Source organism: Microtus oregoni, unplaced genomic scaffold, assembly GCF_018167655.1.
Source record: "Microtus oregoni isolate MIOR12 unplaced genomic scaffold, Mior012 000019F_ref0000042, whole genome shotgun sequence".
NCBI lineage: Eukaryota > Metazoa > Chordata > Mammalia > Rodentia > Cricetidae > Microtus > Microtus oregoni.
The window spans coordinates 16,748,646-16,766,369 of record NW_024543078.1 but is presented as its reverse complement, the minus strand read 5'-3'; positions in this window follow the sequence as shown (position 1 = coordinate 16,766,369).

Here is a 17,724-nt window from a genome sequence, read left to right as displayed (position 1 = left end):
ATCACAGGGTTTTAAAGAAGTGTTTTTGGATTACTTAACAGCTGTTCAGTCACATCAGGATGTGCTAACAAATCCATCCAGGTTGCGCTTCATTATGCCCTCTAACCTCCACATTGCCCAGAGCACTGCAGATGGCATCTGAGACTGTACCATAGAGTCTTAAAAAAGGCACTGGCAACATTAATAAATGAGCAAAAGCAAGAATCAATAAATATGTAGTTAAAAACAGGGGTTTCTCTATCAGGAAGTGATGGAGGAAGATCATTGGTTAAGTAATAAAGAAACTGCTTGGCCTCATAGGTTAAAACATAGGTGGGAGGAGTAAACAGAACAGAATGCTGGGAGGAAGAGGAAGTGAGCTCAGACTCGACAGCTCTGCTCTCTGGAGCAGAGAAACACCATGCTCCCCGCTCCTGGGCAGACACACGCGATGAAGCAAGCCGCCAGGTCAGACATGCTGAATCTTTCCCCGTAAGACCAGGGCTACACAGATTATTAGAGATGGGTTGATCGGGATATCAGAATTAGCCAGTAAGGGCTAGAGCTAATGGGCCAAGCAGTGTTTAAATGAATACAATTTGTGTGTTGTTATTTCGGGGCATAAGCTAGCTAGGCGGCCGGGGTGTTGGGGACGCAGCCCCGCCGCTCCTATTACAACAAGGAAGATTATGGATTACCACTCTTGTCTTCACTTACCAGCTCTCCATACACTGGGCAAGGCTCTAAATTTCTGTGTTATAGTTGGTCATAGTCTTATTTAGGGTTTCTATTGCTAGGAAGAGACATTATGACCACAGCAACTCTTATAAAGGAAAACATTTAATTTGGGCTGGCTTACAGTTTCTGAGGTTCTGTCCATTATCTTTATGGTGAGAAGCATGGCGGCATGCAGGCAGACATGGTACTGGAGAAAGAACTGAGAGTTTTACAACTTGGTCCACAGGCAACAAGAAGTGAACTGTCTCTACACTGGGCATAACTTAAACATATGAGACCACTAAGACCACCCCCGTAGTGGCACAATTCCTCCAACAAAGCCACTACTTCAGCAAGGCTATACCTACAAATAGTGCCACTCCCTACAGGTCAAGCATTGAAACACATGAGACTATGGGGGCCATACCTATTCAAACCACCACAATCACATTTCACTGTTTACTGACAAGATCATTTTTTAAAAATCACATATAACACTCCATATTTGTTACCCACCATATATACTGTACTTTCTCATTTAATCTATATTAAATCTAATTTAATTGTATATTATTATTGCTACTCTCCTTTTATAGATAAAGAAACAAAAGAACAAAAGAGAATTCAGGCACTTGTTCAGGAACACACAGTGCAAAACAGGATATCTTTGGCCAAAGAAAATGATATTAGACCCTGTGGAATGACAAGAAACAGCATGGTGGCCTCAATTAAACAAGTATCTATCTTATGGATACAGAGGGATAAGAACATGTGGTGACCGATTTGAATAAACAGAGGATGTGCTTATTCAAACATGGATGCTATGCAACAAGTCTTTCTTAACCATAAACATAATTTAAAAAAAGAATCCTATGACTCTAGAAAGATATTTGTGAAAATATAAATACATATGTGTATATATTCACATACATGCTAGACATGCGAGTACATTCTGTTTTATCCATACATGCTTGTATATAATATCAAGAACAGATTTTTAAGAGCAAATACACCCAAGTGACAATGGTGATTTTTTTTCTTGCTGAAGGGAAAGCTATGCTGGTGGGGATGAAGTTTCAGCTCAGCCTGTTGCCCTGCTCAGAGGCAGACAGCCTGTCAATCAGCAGGGAGGGACCTTACCCAGGAGTGGAAAGGCAGTCACCTAACTGCTCCCTACCAATTTAGTTGGGGATTCATTCTAACTATTATTTGAAGTGCCTAGAAATTAATGTAATATTTCCTGTACTCATTTGCGATGCCTGCGGGCTAGAGGCGCCCCTGTGAGGGCCAGAGTGGGGTAGGGAGCTGTATCCAGGGCAACTCAGAACCAAGTTAAGGCAGGAGCAGTGCTTGTAGAGCAGGGCTGACACTGGGATTAGGAGCTGTTCTCGGAGACCGTGCCAGCCTGATAAATTGAAGTGGTAATTTGGGATTTCACCAGAGAGAGCAGTAAATGTAATAGAATGAGAAAAAAAAAAAAACCCCAAGGGGAGCCAAGACTGAGAGAGCCATCCAAGTTGGTTTGGGAGGTTTGGTTGGGTTAGGTTTTGCGTTTTAAATTCAAGTCCCTCTTTTTGCCTCTGCATTTGAATCCTGAATTTGAGCATCTCTTCTGCTACTGCAAATCTATTAGTAAAGTGGATTGCCTTTGTTAGTCTAAATTGCTGTGTGTTTGCAAATACATTTCAAGAGCATGCCACTCAAGAGGAAGCTTCTCAGGGACCCAAATTGCAGTGCCTATAAGTAACTCTTGACCTCAATGCATCTATGCCCTGTGTGTAATGAAAGTAGGTGCAGAAGCGGTTGACATCTCCCCAAACTATTCATCTCTTATTGATTCACTTGTTCTATTGTGAGCAGAGAGACACCTACACGCTAGTTTAAAATTAGGAGCTCCTGAGACCGTGATGAATGGAAGAGACACAATTTGCCCTGTGGGATTTGGAAGTACAGAATTTTCTCAGCTAGGGATTGTTGGGGATCTTATTGTCCTAGCACACCCAAAGCACATTCATTAATTTATTTCTTTAGTCTACACACCCCTGTACATTTCTAGGATTCTTATTTTTAACCACAGTTGCCTGGTAAATCTTCCATGTGCTATATAATTTTTAAGTGAAGGGAAAATTTTAAACATTCAAATTAATTGTGGGATATTATGAAAGTGAGATGAGGGGATAAGGCTTGAGATTCTCTCATCGAATTGAAATTCAGTAACTCACAAATAATACTGCCCATGCACACCAAAGAAAAACCAACCCACGCCAGTAAACAAGCTACAAAGGCAGCTTAGGCTGCTTTAAACACACAGTTTAGGCTTGATTTCCACTGAAATTATCTCTCATTTCTAACACTTTTATTTGATTTTTACATAAAATAAACAGTCTTCATAATGTTCACATGAGATCTGTCATCTAACTCTCACGGCCAGGATTTAGTTTTAAACTTTCTTCCTCCACCAACAAATTAGTAATAGGGAAATGCCAGAGAATTCATTAGTCGCTAAGTCCTGAAAATGACCCCTAGGACAAGGGAAGAATTTCAGGGGTTAAGTTAGGCATGTTCTTCATCACAGCGATAACAAAGCCAACGGCCTCGTTTTACATGGTCTTTGCAGATAGCTGTGCATACCCGGTTCATTCTGTCCCTCCCTCTTGTAGACATGGCTCCATTCCTCTGTAACACCTTCACCAAAGTGCATATGCCAGAAAACATTTCCGGAGCCTCTCATAAGAGTCCATACTGCATTTTGTGTTTGCATTTATTACCGTTTATCTTTAAAAAGTCATTTCCAGAGTCGGTATACTTAAGACCCCACCAAAAGCATATCATATCTCCTATTCATTGGCTAGACTCCTATTTACCTACACACACACACACACACACACACACATACACACACGTTAAGTCTTGCCTCCCTCTCCCCATTTGAGCTCAAATAGCCTTGTAGAAATTTAAGAGAACAACATGTGAACGCTAAGTACCCAGTTCCACTTCTCCAGAGAGCCACATCTTGACAGCTAGTTCCATACGGCCATCTTTGCATTAGGAAAATGGATGGGACATACACAAAAGAGAGAGCACTCACTGGCCTGTACTCTGCAGGCATGCAGCTGTGTGCCTGTTTTAACAAGCAACAAAATGCAAGATCTTGGAGACTCTGAATGAACTGAGGTGGAGTCCATTTGCCCACAAACGGTCTGGTGATGCTGATGCTGGCCATCACTGAACTACTCAGTGTAGCCAACAGCTTCAAACAAAATAAACATTTCTTTATTTTGTCTGTATACTCCTTCCTTCAATGTATATTTTTAAATTCGCAGATCAACTATCCTATGCTACTCCTGTCTCATGAATAACTTAGTAGAACTATACACTTCTTTGTAAATACATAATTTTTCAATGCCTAAAAAGCTATTAGTACATGAGTGAAATACACAGTTAAGAATAAGAGCCAGTTCTTCAGCAGGAAGTGAGGAAACTTGAGGATAATTAATGAATCTAGGACTAAGAACAATGAAATCCTTGAAAGCCAGTGAGCCTGATCTTTTCATGTATAAAATAAGAATGCAGGACATTTTTTCCCTGAGACCCACTCTGGTTTTTAGATTCAGTAATGTTGGCCATGGATTTGCCTTAGTTGTAAAGGATAATGCACAATATGTTTTTTGGGCCCCTTTTTTATACCACCAGGTGGTGGGGATGCACACCTTTAATCAGGACAGCCTGGTCTACAGAGTGAGTTTGAGGACAGCAAGGACTACACAGGGAAACCCTGACTCACAAACAACCAAAGGGGGGAAAAACCCTGCTGATTCAGGAAACCACTATGGAACTAGCAAGAAACCTGGCACTAGAGAAATTCCCAGGAATCCACAAGGATAACCAGCTAAGACCCTAAGAACTAGAGGAAAGGGTGCCTGAACTGGCTTTGCCCTGTAGTCAGATTAATGAATATCTTAAATTTCACCAGACAACCTTCAACCAGCAACTGATGGAAACAGAGGCAGAGACTTGCAGTAGAGCACTGGGCTGAGCTCCCAATGTCCAGTTGAAGAGTAAGAGGAGGGAGAATATGAACAAAGAGGTCAAGACCATAATGGGGACACCCACTGAAACAGTCTACGTGAGCTAATGGGAGTTCACCAACTCTAGCCGGACAGGGAAGGAATCAGCATAGGTCCAAACTAGTCCCTCTGAATTTGCGTGACAGTTGAATGGCTGATGCAGACTGTGGGGCTACTGACAGTGGCACCAGGATTTATCCCTACTGCATGTACTGGCTTTTTTGGAACCTATTCTCTTTTAAATGGATACCTTGCTCAGCCTAGATAAAGTGGAGAAAGCCTTAAACCTTCCCCAAAGCAATGTGCATTACTCTCTCTGAGAAGTGGATGGGGGATGGGATAGGAGGGCAGGTGGAAGAAATAGGAGGAGGGGAGGAAATGGGAACTGGGATTGGTATGTAAAATGAAAAAAGAAAGTTTGTTTTCTTTTTTAAAACAATAAAAGAAACTATAAAAAACAACAAATCTTCAACCCACATATCTACTCATATTATCAATTGTATAGCACTTGAACTAAGTATTAATTAGTAAGATTGTTGAAAATAATACACTTTTTCTTCGTTCATTTTTATCAGCTATAAACATAAACTCTCCTTTTTCTACTTTACTCAGAGGAAAGAGTAATTCCTCCAAGAGGATCAGGAAATTTTGAGTAAAACTCTTTATCACAAGGAGAGGTGGGTCTTGATAAGGCACATTAGCTCTCAGGAAACAAGTTTAGGTGTTCCCAGCCTGTGGAAGGATTATGTGCTTCATCAGCTCACAGGAGTATAGCTAGGATGTACAGGGATGTAGCTGCTGCTTTAGAAGGTTCTAGACGTGTTTTCATCACTTTATCCATCTTTCCTAAATAATTTATCAGATACCCAACTCGAATACACTTTGCATATGGTTATGCAGACACTTTTCTTCTATTTAATGATGGAAGTAGACACAAATATGCAGGAGAACCTTCTCGGCATTGCGTGGAGCCATGGGAATAGATTTCCTCTGAAGAAGATTTTTATCAGGATAATTTAATGATCTGATACAAAAAAGGAAAGAGGTGGACTCATTACTTATGAAATGCCAACTGTACAGTATATAGATATATGATCTGTGTATGTGTATGTATCAGAGAGATGAGAGAGACAGAGAGAGGGTCTCACAGCCATACAGAACTAATATTACAATTTCATCACATTAAATATATTACAATTTGCTGTAGAACATGAGGCTACTGAATTGGGGTTAACTGAATTGTCCAAGGTCATGCAGCTAGTCTCTTGTGTATTCAAACAAATTTGTTGGACTCCAAAGCCTGCTCTTTCACTCAAAGGCCATTTTCTGCAGAGTAGAAAAGTTACCTTTCAAAGCAATGAGAACATATGAAATTGGGATTAGGGGGAATTGAATGGGCAGAAAGAGAAAGCGATGGAAGGCTAGTTTAAGCTGGGTCAAGGAAGGGTGATGAAAGAAGAGCCAAGGTGTATGTGGAAGTGCGCGGGGCAAAAACAGACAAACTTAAACCCAGAGCTGCCAGAGTTTTAGATGCCAGATGCAGAGAGTTGTGTACTTAAAGTGACAATGAAATGCTTTCAGCGAGGATGTTACAAGCTAAAGCAATGGTAGGAGATTTTCCTGAAGAGCTAGTAGACTGTGCCCGGGAGGGAGAAAGACAAGAAGGAACAAAGGGGCTCGCTCAGGGACACCATTGTGACTGCAAGTGTCCCAAAGACATAACTTCAGAATACCGTCATCACTTCCAGTTTCTTGAGTGCACATGTGCTGCATCTATTAAAGTCTGGTCCCATTGGTTCATTTATCTTTCTATTTTTTACTGAAAGAAAAATAAAAGCGGAAAATAGAGCCCCAGTCCTCATCAGTGAACCTTAGATCCCTCGTGGTAATAGGTTAGGTCCCCAGAGGGCCCCACATTTTCAGTAGGCTGCTTGCACACACGAACAGGGCTCATACATTTTGTTCATGGCCCTGAAACAATTGATGTACTCCAGTATATAGTGTATGCTTTTTATAATTACACCAGAAGAAGGCATTCTTTATGGAAACAAATGCGCTTTTTAAAAACACATTTCTGAAAAGCAGCAGGCAAGGCATTAATAACAAAGTGAAATGATGAACCGAATGGAGGTCTGAGAAAAATTCTATATTTGTATTATACAGGCATTGTTTTCATTCCCAGCGCCTTATTTTTCATGTACATAAAGAGAAAGCAAGCTACAGCAGGGTGAGACAAAGATCAATGCTGAATGTATTACTTGGCACTGGTCAGATGCAGTTTAATAAGAAAAAAATTGATCCATTAAGCTAAACCTAATTTTTGGCCGAAAATGGTTGAAATCTCGTCTTTATATTGCTAGCTTCATAAAGACCTTTAATATTTGGAAGAAACAACTCAAGGCTGAGTTTAATAAGATTAAATGTATTGCAAATATACTTAACAAGAATCTATCAAGTTGTTAATGATTGCTATTAATATCAAACAATTTTTGTATAGAATTTTATATTAGAGCAATTGTAAAATGCAGCTATAAGAAATGCAATATAAAAAGGGTTTCAGGTAATTTGTAGCAACTACAATTGTAATCGCAGAACTCAAATCTCAACCTACAAGATACAGTCATTTATTTTATCCATCCAGTTTCTCATACAAGTACAATTCAATTGTAAGTATTTGGCAGTGGTCTTTGGATCTACACAGCAAACTCCAGAAGGACCACATCTACTTGAGGCAACTGTGCAGGTTCACGGCAGGACAGTAGGACACACAGGCTGTGCTGAGACAAGATTTAGAATTGTTTCCAAAGAATTCTTCTTCAGTCTTAGACTGTTAAGGCAAACGGTTTCACTCTCAACATTTGTAAAACGGATCTTGAAAGCCAGAAGGGAAATCTACAACTACTTGGCGCTGTCAGCTCGTGTGCACATGCAGTCTGCAGCTGCAGATGACTCTGGGGTCATCGGCAAGTGTACAGACAGTTGGTAAAAGAACTTGTAAAGTAAAAATAATAAAATTAAAAAAAAACATACAGCCCCCAAAAAGTGAGATAGAAACTTGTTATTACTCCCGTACATCTAGCTGAAACTACACTGGAAATGAATTCCTCTGTCTCTGTAACAAAGATGCTGGCCTGAATGCTCTAATTCCTAATTCCTTTTGTTTATAGGTAGGCTCACTGTTTATTATTTTACAATAAGCCCCCAAATATATACACCACACACACACACCTCTGAACTCAATCAATATTTAAAATTCATGCACAAAAAAATGAGAATATTGTAAAGGGCATCATTTTTATAAGCAGCTACACTAGAAAGTGTTTTCATAATAACTGTATCCACAAACTTTGAAAAAGGAAAATCCTGCTCTTGTGCTTATTTTTTATGTTTTTTAATCCCTTTTGCCTGGTAACTGGGTGAGGAACTCGATTCTTTTACCCCAGGGTACAAATTTAAATTGCTTCTGAATCAGGAAGTTAAAAACTATTTCTTCTGTCTTAATGGCTGTTCAGTACTGTATGCAAGACAGATAGGAGTCTCAGTGCAATTCTGAGTAGACACTCACATTAGAGACCTGTTCCCCAGAAGAAAGGACAAGAACTGAAAGATTATGGGGTGGGGGCATATACCTGCTCCATACACTGTACATTCCCCATGTCAGAACATTCTTAGAAATGCCTTTCAGCCAGCTCATGAGATGTTAAGAGCATCTCCTAATTCCTAGAGTCATTGTGGGCTGTGAAATCTGAACACTGGCATATTCCAAAGATTTTCAAGCAGGACACCCCCTTGTAAGAGCAACAAGAGTGACCAAATTCTAAAATGGTGAGGTCGCAGGCAGTATAAAACACCCCCGCCCTGGTATTACAGCTCCTAAATATTTTAACTGCAAGGAGTGATATAAGAACTCACTGATGATTAATTTGTATTTTAAGCGTATAAATCAAATCTTGGTTGTCATGCTAATACTGATTTAGAAAAATATACACTTCAGGTTATATTGATCTGTTTTTCTAATTCTTCATCAGGAGGGTCTAATATGGCTGTTTTTGCAATTTACTTTCCAAGTTATCCTTTTAGGAGATGAAGTAACCAAAAGATATTGAAAATCCAAAGTAAATTACATCGCACCAGTTAGACTTCCCTGAAGGAATGGATGCACCCTTCTAATCCGCTCAGCTCACAACTAATAGGCAGGGGATTCGGCTCTGTCTTAATCTTTGCTAAACTAGGACTCTCTTTTTAGTACACAACATTTGTCTTCAGGACATCTATCAAATATTCAGTATATCTCTAACAAAATTAAATTTTCTATTAAATTACAATCTATATTATGAATCAGAGCCTTGAAATACATACATATACAAAAACCCCAATACTATGTTGTTATGTTTACTAAAGCTCACAGAAAAGGAATCATTTGGAAACCATCATAACCAGTTTTTAAGTTCTTATCACAAAACTTAAAAACATTTAAAACAGTTTGCTCATACAGTTGGCATGTATATATGGTTCGTCAACAGTGGAAAAAAAGGGTCCAAACAGCCATGAAAAGGAAGATGAAATTAACAATGACAACAAAATCCTAATCTAAATGAAACTAAAACTTCGTTATTGTTACTACACAGTTGTCTTTATATGAGTTTAACTGAATCCTATTCTCTGTGTACACATGCATGTAAACAGAGTACATATGCATGAATGTGTGTTGCACTATAGAATGATAAAGAAGGAGACTCCAACAACGAAATTTACCAAAATTGTGAAATTAAGTAAATGTGGTAGTCTCTAGATTGAAACCATGTCAGGATGTGAAACACTTCCTGGTCCTTATCATTCACCGTCACCTAGAGAAAAAGAATAACTAGTCCATGCAGTCATCCGCCGTGGAAAGAAAACTCAGAACAATCCACAGCCAATGCTGCAAATGTCACTGAACCTCAGAAAGGAAATCAATACAAGATATTCAACACTAATATGAATCCAACCCTATGAAAATGGACATGAGGGACTTAGAAGCTGAATGAGCCTTGAAAGGAAAGTGAGCTCTGGAAACCACAGTTGGGTTCTAAGCTATAAGTTGTATGATTTTTGAATCAAGAAGAGAATCGCAGTGTGGGGTAGACTTTGGTCTAAAACATGTGAGAACGGAAAACAAACTTGGAAATGACTAGCCATCTCTTGAGAACATTAGGTTTTCCTTTCGTTAGCATAAAGACAGAGTCATTCAATATGTTTCCCCAATTAAACTGATGATCGTTTGTTGCAATCCTTGCTGTATTTCCTACAAGTGTGTTGTGAGTTCTTCTCACTCAACATGTCTCTGTGTGCCTTTAAAAGCATGTATCAAACTTACAGAAGGAATCATGTAGCAACTGCCATGTTTACCTTGCTCTTGCTTACTGTGTGTTTAACATAAAACTGTTTTTGTCAATTCACACAATATCTACAAATTGAGGCCAGAAACAGAATCCATTTTGACTTTTATTTTACCTTCAAAATTCATTTTCAATGCTACATTCTGTGAAGTTTCCTAATAATGTATGTACATCAGCATTTAGTTAATCACGATAATGGAGGAATGGAGGTTATAGATCACCAAAATCATGATTAAGACAAAGCTAATGAAAATGTTTTTAATGGAGTCAATGTAAACTTACTTAGTTAAAATTACATTTAGCTGGCTTACTCAATTATGATGCATTCAGACAATGGAACACAAACCAACTCTGTATGCATACATATTTAACATGTATATTTATTTTGTAGAACTAAAATGTAAATGCACACATATTCACTAAAATACGGAAATATAGAAATATGTTACCTTATGCAAAACACTATGCACATATAGAATTTTAGTATTCTAGCTAAGTTTTAACATATGAAATAATATTAAAATACTATGGTAGGTTATGAGATGGTCCTTTTACCTGTACCATCTAATTTTTTTTCAGGAAGTATTTGTAATTCATAAGATGAAGATGCTTCAGCTGTTGAGAAAAGCACCTGTCCAATATCAGGCAGTTTGTAATGGAAAGGAAGGTGTTGATTGGATCAGTGCCTCTGATGAAACATGTCACTTCCTTCCTGTTCCTCCTCCTCCTCCACTTTAAGATCACACATGATGGTTTCTTCAACATATAAGCTTATTCTTATCCCTTTGTCGAATGTGAGCTCCATGCTGTTGTTCAGATCAGGTTATCCAAGGAGAATGTGCATCAAGGTTACCTTCCAGCCTAACTCTGTAAAGCACTGAGCCTTGTCTATTCTGCAGCTGGTAGGAGCATCACTGCTTGGAAGTCCCCTTCAGAGGGCCTTTTCATGCTTCGGGGCTTTTTCTTTTGATTTTTTTTTTTTTGGCAAACTTGAAAATATAGCCATATTCGTTAACTCGCTTACATATTAAAATTAAAAGGAAGTCTTTATGATATTTTAAATTATAACACAAATTGACCAACACTTTCTTTTTCCTCTTGGCCTAATTATCAGATTATTTCAAGATTTTTTTTTTCTTGGATGTTAACTTTTTAGGTCAAGTTGTCCATACTTTTGACTGTCTATCCACTCACTCCACAAGTAGGCAATGCAGACTCTTGTAGCCAAGCAACAAAAAACATTACGCAGCAGTTATTAGTTAATACATACTTCTTAAGAGTATCATCTAATATATAGTATTTGTTTTGAGTAGACTTAGGATGATGTATTTCACTTAAAACCTAGAAAATCTGGAAACTGCTTTAATTTCAATTAATTTTATTTATTTTTTGACTCAGATGCAATTAAACTGAGTCAGATAACAGAGTGGTACAAGAAAGGCATTTAGAGCAATGAGGAAAATCTTTTGGTCCATATCTTCTTTATGCCACCACTTAATTGTTTTCTGTTCCGTCCATATTGAGAAAACAATGAAAAAAGAAAAAAAGAGATGGATTTCTAATTTTTGGGATCAAGTATGCATTTGCTTCATCTAGGACTTGTTGATGCTGATCAAGACACTTGCACAAGATTTGTTTAGTGATGTCCTCATGGGGCTCTAGATAAGGCTCAGCACTTAGAGTTGGCTGCTCTTTCAGAGGACTGGAATCTAGATCCCAAAACCCAAAAGCAGCTCAACCACCTGTCACCTGTCACTCCAGCTCCATGGAATTCAGTGCCTTCTCCTGGCCTCTGCTTGCATAGACACACACACACACACACACACACACACACACACACACGTAATAATGAAAATAAATATTAATAATATCCTCTTCTTCGCCCATCCAAACATGGATTTAAGGAATTTTGATGATAAAATAGCCACTGAAAGGCTGAGTGTAAACAAAATCTTGGGAGTGATTGCAGTAGAAAACAGTTTCCCCAGGAACATTACCCATGCTAGCCCAGCACTTTTAGGAGGGGTTTAATTAAGGTTGTCAAATACTATTGCAATTTGTCCCTAAAATTAATTACAATCGAAATAAGAGTAAATATATATTAATGACTGTGTGGGTTCAATCAGTAGCACCACTAATTTAGTCATTTTAATACACAACACACATAAATTTCATTTACATGTACATTTCTATTACTGAAATACATAGCTAGCCTTAGGCATATAGAACTTCAGATCTATAAATTTTACACATGTACGTATACCTACAGGGTTGTAAATACCTATACAATAGCCTATGATATTTATGATCGTATTTTGCATAGTCAATGTCATGCAGCTTAAGTTTTAAAGAAAAAAAATCAAGATAAAACTTCTTGAACTGTGGTCTTGAGAGGAATAATGAAAGGAATAAAGAATACACCAAGAGGAAGAAAGGGAACCTAGCTGCTAAGCAGAATGCCTGAAGACGCTGATTAAATTTTTCTAATGATTGGTCCTTAATGTTTAATACTTTTGTGCATACATTCAATCCTTGCATTGCTGTGTGTGTGTGTGGTACTCTCCTCTCCACAGAGTGGCATTGCTATCTAGGTAGAGAACATGTTGCTGTCTGTATGTGGTACATTCTCCAGAGTGTAACTGGATCCTGGAAAGGTAGGGTTTAAGGAAAGCAAAAAGCAAGAGAAGAAGCAAATGCAAGCGCAGTAAGCAAGCTAACTTTCCCAATGCTCATGTGACCTAGTGAACCGTCCTTTCCCACTGTTCATATGACCTAATCAGCTGACCTCTTCCACTGCTCATGTGAGCAGCTGGGTATTTCCACTCCCCCTATCACTGCAGAACTATGCACTAGTTTTCATTTTTATGGTTCTAAATTAGTATTCCACTCACTAGCTATGAAGGTGGTGTTATCATGCAATATCTATAAGTAGGCTGTATCCTAGTGTCTGATCTGAAGAAAACACAATAATTAAAAACAAAACACATGTGTGATTCCTGGGAAAACAATTACAATTTACTTATAATGACTTCAGAAGATTTCCATAATCCATGGGACTGAACACAAAGGCTCAAATTCTCAAACTACTAAAAAATATATGCATGCCCTGACTTCCTTCCGCCTAGCTGCACTGAAATTACAAAATTATTATTGAAATAAGGCGCTATTTTTCTGTCTTGGACTCAGAGGACACTCTTCTGAATAGGGACACACGAACACAAAGCTGGGTCTCAAGTGAGAAAGCAACAGAGAAATGATTCACTGTATTTTGTTTAAAAGATGCTTCAAATACGCAGCCCTTCTTGCCAAGGTCATTCACTGCTGTGCTTATAGCAACGTAAGAGTGAATTTGTCAGCCAACTTTCATATTCAAAAACCCTAAGAAAAAAAACAAAAGCCCAGTCCTATAAGGTCATATGGGAACAGAAATGTCAAGATCTTCCATGCTTAAGACGGCATTACAATTTAGAACTTAAAATAAGCAAATTATGTTATTTTCATTGACCATAAAGAGCAAAGTATGCCAGAGGTTTGTGAAAACTTAGGGAAAGATATTTTTATTTTTTAAAAAAGGAGGAGCATAGTTGTATTTCTCTAAGAAGTAAGAACATCTGTTTGGCGTAATATGAGTGTAGGCTTGAATCTCACTTTCGCCATTTGCTAAGGAAGGGATTATAGAGAAGCTGTTTTTTAACTCTTCTGAAGTACAGTTAGTGAAATGAGATTTGCATTATGTGAGGAAATTCCCTACAGTCACCTAGCTTCTTTACCTTTGGTCTGTTAGAGAGAAAGGCCTTGGGATTTAAGGTATTTCTTGTCCCACTTCCATAAATATTCTTATAGTAGACGTATATGCAGATAATTTCAGAGAATAAACATCAAGTGTTTTCATGCATAAGACAAGGCCACATATATGTGTATACGAGAATATGTTAAATATGCACTGTGAGATTTGGAGGGGTGGGGGGAGTACCATAAGAGAAATTTAGCTTTCATTTTATCCCCTCCCATAATGTTTAAATCTGTAACAATGTACATAAATGATTATGAGATTTGAAAATAATTTGGAACACAAACAAATTATTTCAAACAGCATGAGACAACATAACCTTTTCAGTATGTGAGAGCAGTGAAACTGTGACCCTTTTCTCACAAAGACAAAATAATCTATGAAGCTAATGGTAAAATATTATCAAAATAATTCATTTTTAATAGGAGAATAAATGGTAATAAATGATTTTAACTATGCTTTCTGAGTACACGATGCCATGGGGCTAATGACTTAACATTTGCTTCAAAGATAGTACAAAATGCTTTCAACATTTGATCCTTCCAACTTATTCAACCTGCTCTGTACAGCAACTGCCATTTCCATGACAAGAAGAACTGGAAACATCTTAAGAAAATGGGAATACCTCTAAAATAGGGAAAAGAACCTTTTTTACTCATCCTCTACCTGAACTGCATACCACAATGCTTGGTACATGGTAGTCATCACTAGTGTTCAGTAACCTAAAAAATGAAAGAAAAAGTATGAGCGACATACAATCTACCCACAACACTTCTCTCAATCTGTTAGTGGACTTGTTGAAGATATCCAACTTTTGTCCATAGCTCCGTCATGCTTAGATAAGGGGCCCTTGATCCATAGGACAAATATCACCTGCTAAATGCCCAGGGGCTCCTAACCACTGATTAAGTGGATTGAACCAGAAATGGAGACTAATAGACTAATAATAACAGTCAATAGATGTGTTGAAGAATTTCTCTCTATTTGACACGTGAGCAAGGAAGCTAAAATTGGGCTTGTAAAAATGGAAGCAAGAGTATTAACTATTACAGCAAAAGATCAAAAAAATAAGATCTTTCATGAAGATTAACTACACTTAGCCCTACTATGTTTCCTGAGACGCCATGCATTCTCCTCACTTATTTAGAGTTTTCACTATTTTTAGCAGGTGTCTTTTCCATGCAAATAAACACTGAAATCCCCATGACCAAAGTAACCAAGGGATTCTCTAAGGCAAGGTCTGTCTTTGCATGCAAATGGCTGTAAGTCCGAATGAGCTGTCTGTCCTTAAAAGACAGAACCCGCAGCTGTCCATGCAATTCCTCTCTTCGCCACTCTTCAGGGTTGAATACCGAGCCTCCACCTTTCTTACCTGCATCATGAGTTTTAAGTCTCTGTGGATTAGTTCTTTTGGGATATGCAAATTATCTGCCCCTTCCCTTTCATCTGAAAATAAAACTGTTGACCCAGCCATGGCTCATACCGGCTTTCAAGAGCCTGTATTAACTCTTTGTTTGGAGAAATTGGCCACTACCGTGGGTATTTATGCTACTGGTATTGACAAAAGCCACAAATCAGAATTCTATTTTCCTTCAAAGAGATATACTTGCCAGCACATCGCCTTCCTGAGCTCACTGCCTTTGCCAAATATCATTTCAATTTTTGATCCCTTTTCTCAATAAAAATGTAACGAAATAGCTTTGCATGAACACATTGGTTTGTTTTGGCCCCAGCTTTGACCATATTGTAGTCAAGCTTTTGACCCCACCATCCAACCGAAACTGTTCCTATCTAGTTCTCAAATTATTTCCAGAATGCCCAATCCACCAGGCAAATTAGTCCTCAGGAGGCACCATCCACTGATAGCATTTCACCCAGGAATCATTCTTACCGACTGTCTGTTGGTCAGTTCTTCTCAGTCGACTTGCCTGGCTTTCTCTCCGATCTGAAGTCTCAAAGTTGGGGTGCTCTGGGGACTCACTTCTCCATTTGATGTTTGATATTCACCATCAGACTACTAGCTTCAAATCCTCTCTGCCAGCTCGTGGCTCTCCAGTCTATAGATCCAGCACAGACTTTTCTCCAAACTCTTAGTGCTGACTAACCCTCCTCTGGAATAGCTGACTTACCTTCCAGGCTCAACAAATCCATGCTGAACTAGTACTTCTTCCTGTGGTTAGTGATGCTACCACCGCAGTTGCTCAAGTCCACACCCTGAAGTCATTTGACCACTTTCTGTCTCCTGCCACACTCTATGCCCTGTCCAGAAAGAAATTTCCTTTATTCTACCTTTAAGATAGCTACAAAATAGAACATTTATATATGCCACTTTCCTGAAGCAAGCCTACAACCTGAATTCTAAGATTATAAGTGTGCCTAAGAAGCACCTGTATCAATACTCAAAACACTATACACTTCAACATTAAAGCAATAGTGACCCTTTAAAAATAAGTCCTGATGATGCCTCTTGCTTGTTCCAAGCTGAAAACTATATCTCTTGCTCAGATTAAAGGTCCATAGCCCCCTAAGACATCCTACAGATCCTTCATGATGCAGCCACTGAAAGTCCACAGATCTAGGATGCAGAAAGCCACTGACTTTGGGCCCTTGCTCATCTGTTCACATTGACTGAGGCCACCTTCTGATATGGACTCCGCTCTAGCCTTTTCTCACCTCCTCTTTTGCTTCTATATATTGCAACAGACCTTCCTCTTGCATGGTTGATGTCTCCTACCTTGTTCTTTTATCCCTTTTATGTCCTTTTTGTCACCTCTTAAACTACTTAATAATTTTCATGCCTGTTTACTGCCTGCCTGTCTTCACTAAAGTGCAAGCTTCCGAAGGGCAAGAAGCATTACCTGGTTTTTCCCGAACCTATGCATCCAGGGTAGCCTGGCCGCCAGTAAATTCTCAATATTGTTCATTAAAAAAGAACTTAAGGAGTGACCATTAAATGGCAAAGATTATATGTGATGAACTCGAAAATAAGACCAAAACTGTGATTGTAAAAATTAGAAGTTTCGACATCATCTCCCCAATGAAATGTGAGCCTTAGCAGCCTGCTGGCTGAAATTTAAGGTTTACCGAAGAAATGCGCAGTATTCCCACAACTGCACCTAAGCCTCCTCATAGCTGGGCCTCAAATCCTGGGCTCTTACGAGAGCTCATGGCTCCTGTAGGAGTCGGGCATTTTTCAGTGCTGACACAAATGGGCCTGCACAGTGTTTTGTACATATGGTGTTAACTTTTATGCTTTAATATATACACACAATACGGCTGAATTATATTTGCTCTAGGAGCCATTACTTTTATTTTACTGACTTTTGTGTATTTTAAACCTCTGGCATAATATAGTATTGAATTAACGAAGTTTTGGGGTTGTTTAATTTCTGCAGAAGAAAGGGGGGAAAGAAGAAGAAGAATTGCTCCAGCATTCCATTTCTCCATGACTTGAACAATCAAAATCCTCCTAAGTTTAGGACGTGCATGACAACTAGATATTAGAAAATGAATGGGAAGTCCCTAAACATCTCTACATCAACTTCAAGAAAGCTTGTAACACACTTATCATTATGCCTAATTTGTCTAAAATATGTGACATAAAAGAATGTATGGAACTTGTAAAACAGTTGATGAAATATACTCATTCCAATATGAATTAAAAACTTATTGTAGCCATAGATTGCAGTCATTTCAAACAGAATCTAATTTTTGCTATTCAGCTTAATCGTATAGTTATGACAACACAAGAAAACATCTGAAAAAGAATGCTTAATTGATTTTAAATGCCATT